This window comes from Vigna umbellata, chromosome 10 (assembly GCF_029865625.1).
Source record: "Vigna umbellata cultivar VRB3 chromosome 10, Vumbellata_1.0, whole genome shotgun sequence".
Lineage (NCBI taxonomy): Eukaryota > Viridiplantae > Streptophyta > Magnoliopsida > Fabales > Fabaceae > Vigna > Vigna umbellata.
Genome location: NC_142174.1, coordinates 21,243,803 through 21,254,230, shown reverse-complemented (window position 1 = coordinate 21,254,230; position 10,428 = coordinate 21,243,803). Strand labels below are relative to the sequence as shown.

General features: G+C 29.7%; 1 pseudogene; it reads left to right on the top strand.

Annotated features, from left to right (window-relative positions):
• The first annotated feature begins 6,614 nt into the window (after positions 1-6,614).
• Positions 6,615-7,192, top strand: LOC124832135 (heat shock protein 83 pseudogene; annotated as a pseudogene).
• Positions 7,193-10,428: the final 3,236 nt, after the last annotated feature.

Sequence of the window (10,428 nt, the reverse complement as noted above, 5' to 3'; positions counted from 1 at the left end):
TGTTTATACGAAAGCTCTTATAGCAATGAAACTTATCTTCAACCCATTTCACTTCATGTTAATGTTGTGATGGTCGTTTGGACTCGAACTTCCATTCTCTTCTATTTGAATTTCGTAAAGATTGGTGCTTTCTCATCTTCTTTTTCACTTTTACAATAGTAAAAAATTGATCTATTACTGCGCACATTATGCATCGGTAAACCAGAACCCGAAGCATAATATTCCGCGGTGGCATTTTTGAAATTATATCGACAGTATAGGCCTCGGTTGCAATAGAACTGCGACCGTATAAGAACCGTGGCCTATAGTCCCTACAAAATTCTGACATTCCTACCCAAGTTAGTTTGAAATAAATTGAAGTCAGACTGTCAGGGAATAGGCCTCAGTTTTGGGGAGAACCGCAACCTATTGTCCCTGCAAAATTCTGACATTCCCACCTAAGTCAGTCTGAAAAATTTTTTGAGGTCAGACCGTCAGCGAATAGGCCTCGGTTCTGGGGGGAACCGCGGTCTATTGTCCGTGCAAAATTTTGAAATTCCCGCCAAAGCAGTCCTGAAATAAATTTTGAAGTCAGACCGTTAGAGAATAGGCCTCGGTTCTGGGGGAATCGCGACCTATTCCCTGATCTAACAAATTTTAAATATTTAAGAGAATAGGCCTCGGTTGGGCGTGGAACCATTGCATAAAGGTTGAAAAAAATTTCAAAATTGACATTTCAGAACAATTTTTTTTTAAGAGAATAAGCCTCGGTTATGTTGGGAACCGAGGCCGTATCCCCTCTATTACTGCGGTTTTCTAATGAACCGCGGTAATAACATTTGATTATGTTAAAAAAATACTACAGAGTGAACAATTTCGTCTTCCTCGAACAGTTTCGAACGCGAAGAGTCTCCAACCATTTTCTCTGCAACGACGTTCTTGTTGCCGCGATCTTTCTCCATTCTTTCTTCCGCCACCGTTGCGCCTCCGTCGTCACTGTAAAAGGACTTCCTTCCTCATTTTTCATCACCTACGTTTGTATTCGATCAAATTTGGCTTTGGTCGCCGGAGTTTTTTCGTTTTTTTTTAGTTTTCGGGTTGGTTTGATACGTTTTTTTATTGATTCGGATTATCAAACTTACGTTTTGTTGTATTTTTATTTTAAATTTGTTCCATTTAGACCGCGGATTGTTCAATCTTCTTCATTATTGTGTGGTTTTTCACGCTCCCAGGTTCGTATTATTCTATTTTTTAATTTTCATTTTGTGCATTTTTAATTTTTTGTTGGTTGAATATGAATAATATTGTATGATTGAATGTTTGAATTGATAATTTGTATGCTTATTAATTGTTTGATTGTATGATTGTATTATTCTGTTTATTAATTTTCATTTTGTTAATTTTTAATTTTTTGTGTGTTGAATATGAATAATTATGTATGATTGAATGTTTGAATTGATAATATGAATTTTTATTAATTGTTTGATTGTATAATTGAATTGATTCTATGTTGAATATATTGTATAATTGTATGATTGTAATTTTGTAGAATATTTACGTATGGATCGAACTTGGATTAATTTACCACACATTAGTGCTGAGTGCGAGAGAGGTGTAGAAGAATTTATACAATTTGCACAACGTAATGAGGGTAGAAGTGATGATGAAGTGAAGTTTAGATGTCCTTGTGTGAACTGTTTGAATGCGAGAAAGTTGAACGCATCCCAAATTAGAGAACATCTTATCTGTGATGGTTTCCTAAGATGCTATACAACATGGATATGGCACGACGAAGAAATGCAATTTCCGACTGACTCCCAAACTGAAAATGTTATTGATTCCACCATGGAAGAAGATTGACCGGATGAAGACAAATTAGAGGACATGATCCGCGATGTTGGCGCAGAAAATTTTGCAAAAGCTCATGTGTATGAGACAATGTCGACTGATGCGAAAACACCTTTGTATGTCGGTTCAACTAAGTTCACACGTTTGTCAGCGTGTTAAGGCTCATGAATTTGAAGACGACTAATGGATGGACTGATAAGAGTATGATGTTGGTTGGGAGATCAATTGCTAAAAGTAGAAAGCTTGCGTGGATTGTTCTCAAGGTTTGACATATGTTAAAGCCATACTTTCTTATAGTTGTTTTGTTTTAATGATTTTCACTAACTATTTACAACTGTGATGGTATATTGTAGTGTAACAGACATAATGGTTCATATGAGTGTGGATACTATGTAATGTATTGGATGACCCACATTATTCGTGCCCATATCACAAGAGGCTAGGAAACAGTAATATTTAAATTTAATAAATTTTGATTTTCTCCAACATTTGGAATTCATATTCACTAATTAATAACAATTGTCTTGTGCAGAGATTCAAGACTTCTACTCCAATTCTTGAGAAACCACTTACATTCCTGAGGAAAACAATTGCAAAACATTTAGTTAAATTATATAATAGTTCATAGTTATTAGATTTAAAATACATTAAAACATGTTGATTTATAGTTATTAGACTTTGTACATTATGTGATGTAAATATTGACTATTGTGTTGAATATGTTGAATCTATGTTGTTATGATATTGTTTTATATGCAGGTCTGTTTTTATGATCATGGATATCACAAAAACAGACCTGCTATTAAAAAAAATTGCAGGAGAATAGGCCGCGGTTGTGGCCAAAACCGAGGTAGAAAGGTTAGACGATTTTTTTTTATAAAAAAAGGGTTTTGGCCGCGGTTCCAGCAGGAACCGCTGTCATATCCTCAGGTTATTATCGCAGTTGGAACCGCGACCAAAGGTTACACGAAATTTTTTTTAAAAAAAGGAGGTTTTGGTCGCGGTTCAAGAGAGAACCGCTGTCATATCCCTAGGTTATTACCGCGGTTGTAACCGCGGCCTAAAGTCCCAGACTTTTTACCTCACCCGTATATGCCGCAGTTCTAAAATCGCAACTTATATTCAAAAACAACCGCGGTTGTTTCTCACTGCACTAGTGTTAGGGTTTTGTAAAATAGTTAGAGTGTTCATAAATTATATATTAGTCTTACATTTAGAGTTGCGGTGGTGAAAAATTTTAAAAGTTGTACAACTTTTGTTATGAACCTCTAATACAAAGGGTCCAAAACTGAATGTTGTTAGAAAGGAAGACGAATGCATTTGTATATTTCCAAAACAGATTGGGATTTTAAAATTTTTAAAAATTCATCATTTGAGGTATATATTTTTTATTTTCATAGTACTTTTCATCAATTTTTTCATATTTTACAATTTTGCTTGAGATATCTAGAGTACTTAGAATTATTATTTTTATATATATTGATTTTTCAAGAATTCAATAAAGAAAAATATTAGAAAAAAATTCATAAATTAATGTTTGTATGTTAATTCACGTCTAGAATTGACATTAATTGAGGTCTCTTGAGATACAACATATATTTTAATTTAATGTCACTTTTTATAAAATTGAAACTTCAAAAAAATGTCAAAAGTTTACAATATCATACATTAATTTTTTTTCCTGTTAGTATTGTTGCATTAGTTTATTAATATCTTTCATAAGTTATTCATTTATTTATTAGCTATTTCCCTTTATTGTCTATTGTATATAAATACACACTTATGCTGCACTTCAAATTAATGAATAAAATTGCACAATCTATTTAATTTTTCATAAATTGTATAAAGAGGTTAAACTCTAACATGCAGAAAGATTGGGGTTCATTATTTCATTCATATTTTCTTCAGTAAGAAGATATTCTATCTTTATATATATATATATATATATATATATATATATATATATATATATATATATATATATATATATATATATATATATATATATATATATTATATATATATATATATTTGTTATTTGTATCTATCCATTAACTATTTTAAATATTAATTAAATATTTTTTATCAAAAACAAAAATCATAATTAAAAACGTATGACATTATCACGTATTTATTATGAGAAATATATATTTTATTTCTTTTCAATATCAAAGGTTAAGAAATAAATTATAAAATTATATAAATGTCAAATAATTATATACATGAATAAATATTAATTATGATTTTTATTTTAAAATTGTTAACTAAAATTGTATTTGTCAAAATATGTATCAAATTTATTTTTACTTTATAAAATAATATATAAAACCTCTAACATATATATATGATTAGGGTTTTGCTAAAGGTGGTGAAAACCTCTAACATATATGTATCTATTCTCATTTCTTTAACCCCTTAAGAATTGAGTTATTATTAAATTTACACTCATACTTAAATTAAGTCATTACAAAAAAGTATTATTAAAAAAAATAGAACAATATCCTAATAAATAAATTTATTTGTCACCCTGTCATCATCTAACATAAAGAATACAGAAACCATATAAACTCCTCTGTCCGTCTTTACCTTAAAATTTGAATAAATGCTATTTAGAAAAAAAAAATAGGCTTTTTAATATTTTGTTTTTACCTCAAATTTGTTAAATACTAATATGTCAATATTTAGTGAATTCATGATATAAAGTGGGAAAATATTTTTTCTTATTAAAAACATGATTAAAAGAAGGGTTAAATATGTTTTTAGTCCCTGAACTATCAGACGATTTTGTTTTTAGTCCCTGCTCAGAACTTTGATGGTTTTTAGTCCTTATAGTTTTGAAACTCTGAGTAATAGTCCTTAAAAATGGACGGTGTTAAGTTTTTGTGGATGTGTCAAACGGCGATGCCACGTGAGCTGTGATCTCTGCCTTCACTCTCTGCCACGTGGAATGTTTAACTGTTGAACTTAGATTAAGCACTTCGTGATGTTTTATAAATGAGATTTGAAGAAGTTTGGTTCTTCTTCGTCGCTGCAGCTGAGGAGAAAGAACTTGGGTACATCTGAAGGTGAAAGAACTTGGGTACATTGTTGAGGTAAGTTCGTATGTTTTGGTTTTGGTCTTCTTCTGTTCTTCGTGTAAATATGAGGATTTGGGATATAGGGTTTCTGTGGGCACCAAAGCTGATGAAGGGATTGTTTTGTTGTAGTGAAATGAAAGGTGACAGTGGAGGAAATGGTTGGACGCGAAGGTCAATTGGTTCGTCTAAACGACAGATACTCATTTCATTCAACGAATCTTATGCTTTTCAGGTCATTAGCTGTTTAGCTTCAATTTTTTTATTTTATTTTTTGAGAATTATGAATTAAAATTTATTTTATTTTTAAAATGGAGTTCTTATCTTTAACAAGAAGTAGTGTTGCATAGTGCATGGCATGCAATATATGTAGAATCTTGGTCAAAATTCAAGTTATGCCTTTTGCTGCTTCCTTTCCGCTTTAAAGGTAAAAGGTTTTAGTAGCCTCAAACTTCAAGGTCATTTTATTAAGTTTTCTGCACTGTTACTACTTCATTTGTCTAAGGGCCTCAAAGTTAGTGAACAACTATTGCTACAAGATGGAGGAGAGTGTGGAAATTAACATCAATTAGAAAGAAACACTTGTCGAGTAGAGATTTTTTTCAAATGTACAACGTTTTATCAACCTTAATCATTGAAGAAGACGTATTTGGGTATCTTTGAAATGCTAAATTAGTTGTTACTAATGACGGTGTGATTTGAACAAAAACACAAGTCAACAGAACATGAGAAAAAAGGTATAAAATGTTGAGTGGCTTTGCGGTTTGGACTCTTGGTCGTAAAGCATGCTTCGGAATTGGTTTGATGGGCACCGACAATGATTATAACATTAGCCTTTTAGACTATAATCAATGGTCGGAGCAACAAGTAGGAAGAATAAAATTCATGGCAAAAAAAGGAGGAAAACAGAACCCAAAAGAAAAAGGAAATTAAATAATTTAAAAAATAGATATTGAAAGAAAAAGTAGCATAGGTGGGCCTCGATATTGGTTGTGCTTGAGAATAAGGTTTGAATCGGTCCGGTTTCTTTCTACACCTTCATAGTTTCAATCGGCATCCTCATAAATTTCAAAATTCTAAATTTATCTTCTAATTTAGAATTTTTACTTTTAGTTCCAAATTATTTAATTAAAAAATGTTTTGGAATGTGAAATTCAGGATATAAATTTGTATTTCAGATTTAAAAACACAAACTATTTTTTGAATCATATAATTTAAAATATAAAATTTATATTTCGAAATATACAATTTAAAATATAAAAAAAAACAATAGATTTCATATATAGTATAATATAAAATTTGGTTTTAATAAAAAAAATAATATGAAAAGGATGAAAAATAAGAGGATGAAAAGTGAGGAAAAAAGATACAGGCTGGTGTAGGAAGAAGATGAAGCACGGGAGAAAAAGGTGTGAGCTGGTGTACGAAGGAGATGAAAGAAGGAATATAAGCGTAAATAGGTCATTTTATACATATAGGGAGGTGTAGAAATAAGCTGCCTCTTCAGAGCTACTCGTTTGGGTCAAAACATAAAATTAATTGATGGCCCAAGTTCACTAGTCCTTATTTTTTTTTAGGGCGTTGCTCCCTCCACCTCCCCGTTTTCTCCCTCCACCTCCCTAACTTTCTCCAATTTTTTTTCAATTACAAAAACAACCTTTTGTTTTACCTTTTTTAACCTTTTTACATTTTTACTTTTAATATTATTTTTCAATACCTTTTTCCATTATTGACAGTGGCATTGGAATGACTAAAGCAGACTTGGTGAACAACCTGGGTACTATTGCGAGGTCTGGGACCAAGGAATTCATGGAGGTGCTGCAGGCTGGTGCTGATGTAAGCATGATTGGGCAGTTCGGTGTGGGGTTTTACTCTGCATACCTTGTCGTAGAGAAAGTCATTGTTACTACCAAGCATTATGACGATGAACAGTACATTTGGGAATCTCAGGCTGGTGGCTCTTTCACTATTACTAGGGACACTGAGGGCGAGCAACTCGGAAGGGGAACTAAGATTACTCTCTTCCACAAGGAAGATCAGTTGGAGTACTTGGAGGAAAGGAGGATCAAGGATCTTGTAAAGAAGCACTCTGAATTCATTAGCTATCCTATCTACCTTTGGACGGAGAGAAGACAACCGAGAAAGAAATTAGCGATGATGAAGATGATGAGCCCAAGAGGGAGGAAGAAGGGGATATCGAGGATGTCGACGAGGAAAAAGAGAAAGAGTCTAAGAAAAATAAGAAGATCATGGAGGTTTCTCACGAGTGGAAACTCATCAAAAGAGTCTGAGAAAAAAACGGATGTCGACATCCGTTTTCCCTTGAACGGATGTCGACATCCGTTTTACCTTTAACGGATGTTGACATTCGTTGACGGATGCTCACAGTTTAAAAATTATACGATTTATATTTTACAGTTTTTTTATATTAATTGTGAAGATATTTAAATAATATAATTTATATTTTTTGATATATTATTTTTGAATAATGGATATGGAGGAAAGATGGAAGATGAGAAACATGGAGTTTGAGTGAGAATCTGAGAGGGTTGGGAGGTGGGTGAGAAGAGGTAAAAAGATAGAGTTTAGGGTTAAAGTAAATAATTAGAATTAAAAATTAAAAAGGTTATTTTTGTAATTTTAAAAGGTTAGTTTTATAATTAAAAAATATGTAATAAAATTGGGGAGGTGGAGGGAGAAAATGGGATGGTGGAGGGAGTAACACCCTTTTTTTTATGGGTCACTGAACACTTCTAACTCTTTCACTTTGCGCCTACAAACTTTAAGAAAATGTCAGTTTCGTCCCTAATTAAAAATGTATTTAATATGTAAAAAATTAAAAAAAAATCTAATTAAAGATTCTTAAATAGTTTCAATTCAGTCCATTCCAAATTTTTGAAAAATTCAACTTTTAACTTTAATAAATGTATATTAAGATATAATTTCTATTATTATAATAGTTATATTAAAAATAATAATAAAAATAATTTAAATAAGAGTAGTAATAATGAAAAAAAATAATTATATTAAATCTGATTTAAAATTATTATTTTTATTTTTGCTTTTTTATTTTCATTATTATTACTTTTATTTTAATTATTTTAATAATTATTAAAATATAAAAATACCATAAATAATATTAAAATTTTAAATTGAATTAAATAATTATTAAATTTTAAATAATAAACAAAATTTTTAAAAATAACTTTACTTAATCGCTGGATTTTGATATCCGAAATAAATTAATATTTAAAGTCTTTAGATAGTATAATAATTTGTGTGTTTATGCATCTTTTCAATAACAACAAATATTTGGAAAAAAAAAATCACCTTGACTTGTTCACATATATAAAAAATTGATAGTATAAAATATCATATTCAAGTGAGAGTAGAGGGAGGAATATGAATTTTATATTCAATTGACAAATATCAAGATAATGCAAACAATAATATAAACTCAAAACATAGACAATATTCAATTAGAAGGAAGTGTTAACAACCATGATAAAAAAAGAAAATGTAATAAAAATAAAACACAACTTATAATACAAAAACATATATGTCTCTCTTGTGATTAAGTATAAATAATATAACTTTTAAATAAAATGATTTATAATCCATTGAATCCTTAGTGGGTTTATTTAGCATTTGATATATATATATATATATATATATATATATATATATATATATATATATATATATATATATATATATATATATTATGCAATTGTTATACCCATAGAGGAGATAGTATAAAAATGTGTTTGATGTAATATAATATATTCATTTAATAAATTATTATAGAATATTTTAGTTTACTTATTTTTTTATTTTTGTTATTGCATTATAACTCTACAAAATAATATAAATTATAATAATTACTTCAAATTTTATAAGTAAAATATACTAAATTATTAAAAATAAAAACTACTCATGTTATAACATTAGTTGAGGATGTTGGTTATTGTTAGAAACCCAATCATTTAATAAATAATGTATATAACCTTTTAAATTTTTCTATTGGGAAGTCCAATTACTTGGTTATCATCATGGTATTTTTGCTATGTCAAACATTGTTTTCCTGTTTCAATAGTTCATTTTTACATCACAGATCTCAAAAAGTTTATTGCTGACGTGGATTTGCAAGTCTTTTTTTGGAGAAAAATGAGCTTTTTTCATGTTTGATGGATTGGTGTGTTCATGTTTTAGGGTTTTCGTATTGAATTGCATTGCTGATAGGAATTATAGTTTTTTCTTATAATTATAATTTTATCAAAAAAAAAATTGTATATAGTTTATTTATTTCTTTCAATTTTCAAGACACAACAAAATTTATTACCAATTCATAATCCTTAAAACAACAATGTTTGTTTATATAAAAATGTATGCATAAATGAGGTTATTGCTATTTATTTCAATATTTCATACCATTATATACTTTTATAATGTGTTATATGTAAATCATAATATTATATGTTTATTTGTAATTTTTTAAAACTCAACAAATTATATACCATGTTTTCTAAAAAGAAATAAGAAGTAAATTATGATTTTTTTTTATTTATTACATCTACTTAAACTCAATTGCTACATATTATATTTTTGTTAATGACAGAGAGGTAGAAACAAATAATGAACATCAAAATTTTATTTGATTTTTCCAATTTAAAAAACCTTAGATGCACGCACCCTTTTAATGCACACACCCACTTACACATGTTATGTCACAGAATCACTATATAATAAATCACACATGTGACAGAATCACTATATAATAAATTACAAGTGACAAAATCACTATATAATAAAATAAAACAATGGTAGAATCACTATTGAAATTGTTTTACAATTATTATAATTATATATTTTATAATTAAAAAAAATTAAATATGTTTTTCGTCCCTTAAGTATAACACGATTTTGATTTTAGTCCCTACTCGAAACTTTGATGGTTTTTAATCCTCATAGTTTTGAAACTCTTACTATTAGTCCTTAAAATTGGACGACATTAACTTTTAGTAGATGTGGCTAACGACCAACCCATGTGTGATGCCACATTTCCTGACTACTTTTAATTGACGTGGCAGTAAAGGTGTGGTGGTCGGTCGGTCTGGTGGGTGGTCGGCCACAATGTCTGGTGGTCGGTCGGCCTGGTGGGTATTGGGCAAAGAAAAGTTAGCCACATCAAACAAAAGTTAACACCATCCAATTTTAAGGACTAATAGTAAGAGTTTCAAAACTATGAGGACTAAAAACCATCAAAGTTTCGAGTAGGACTAAAACCAAAATCGTGTGATACTTAAGGGACGAAAAACATATTTTTTTGGCGACATAACCGCCACCTCCTTCACCACCTCTACCTCCTCCATCGATTTTGGCTGCACTAATCATTGTGTTGGTTAGTTTCATTTCTAAAATGTTCGGATTTCCTAAACTAAAAATGAAAATTTCATTTTCTCTTATTAGATATATAATACAAAGCTGTCAAGTACTGTTATTTCTAGTTAATTCTGTTGTAACACTT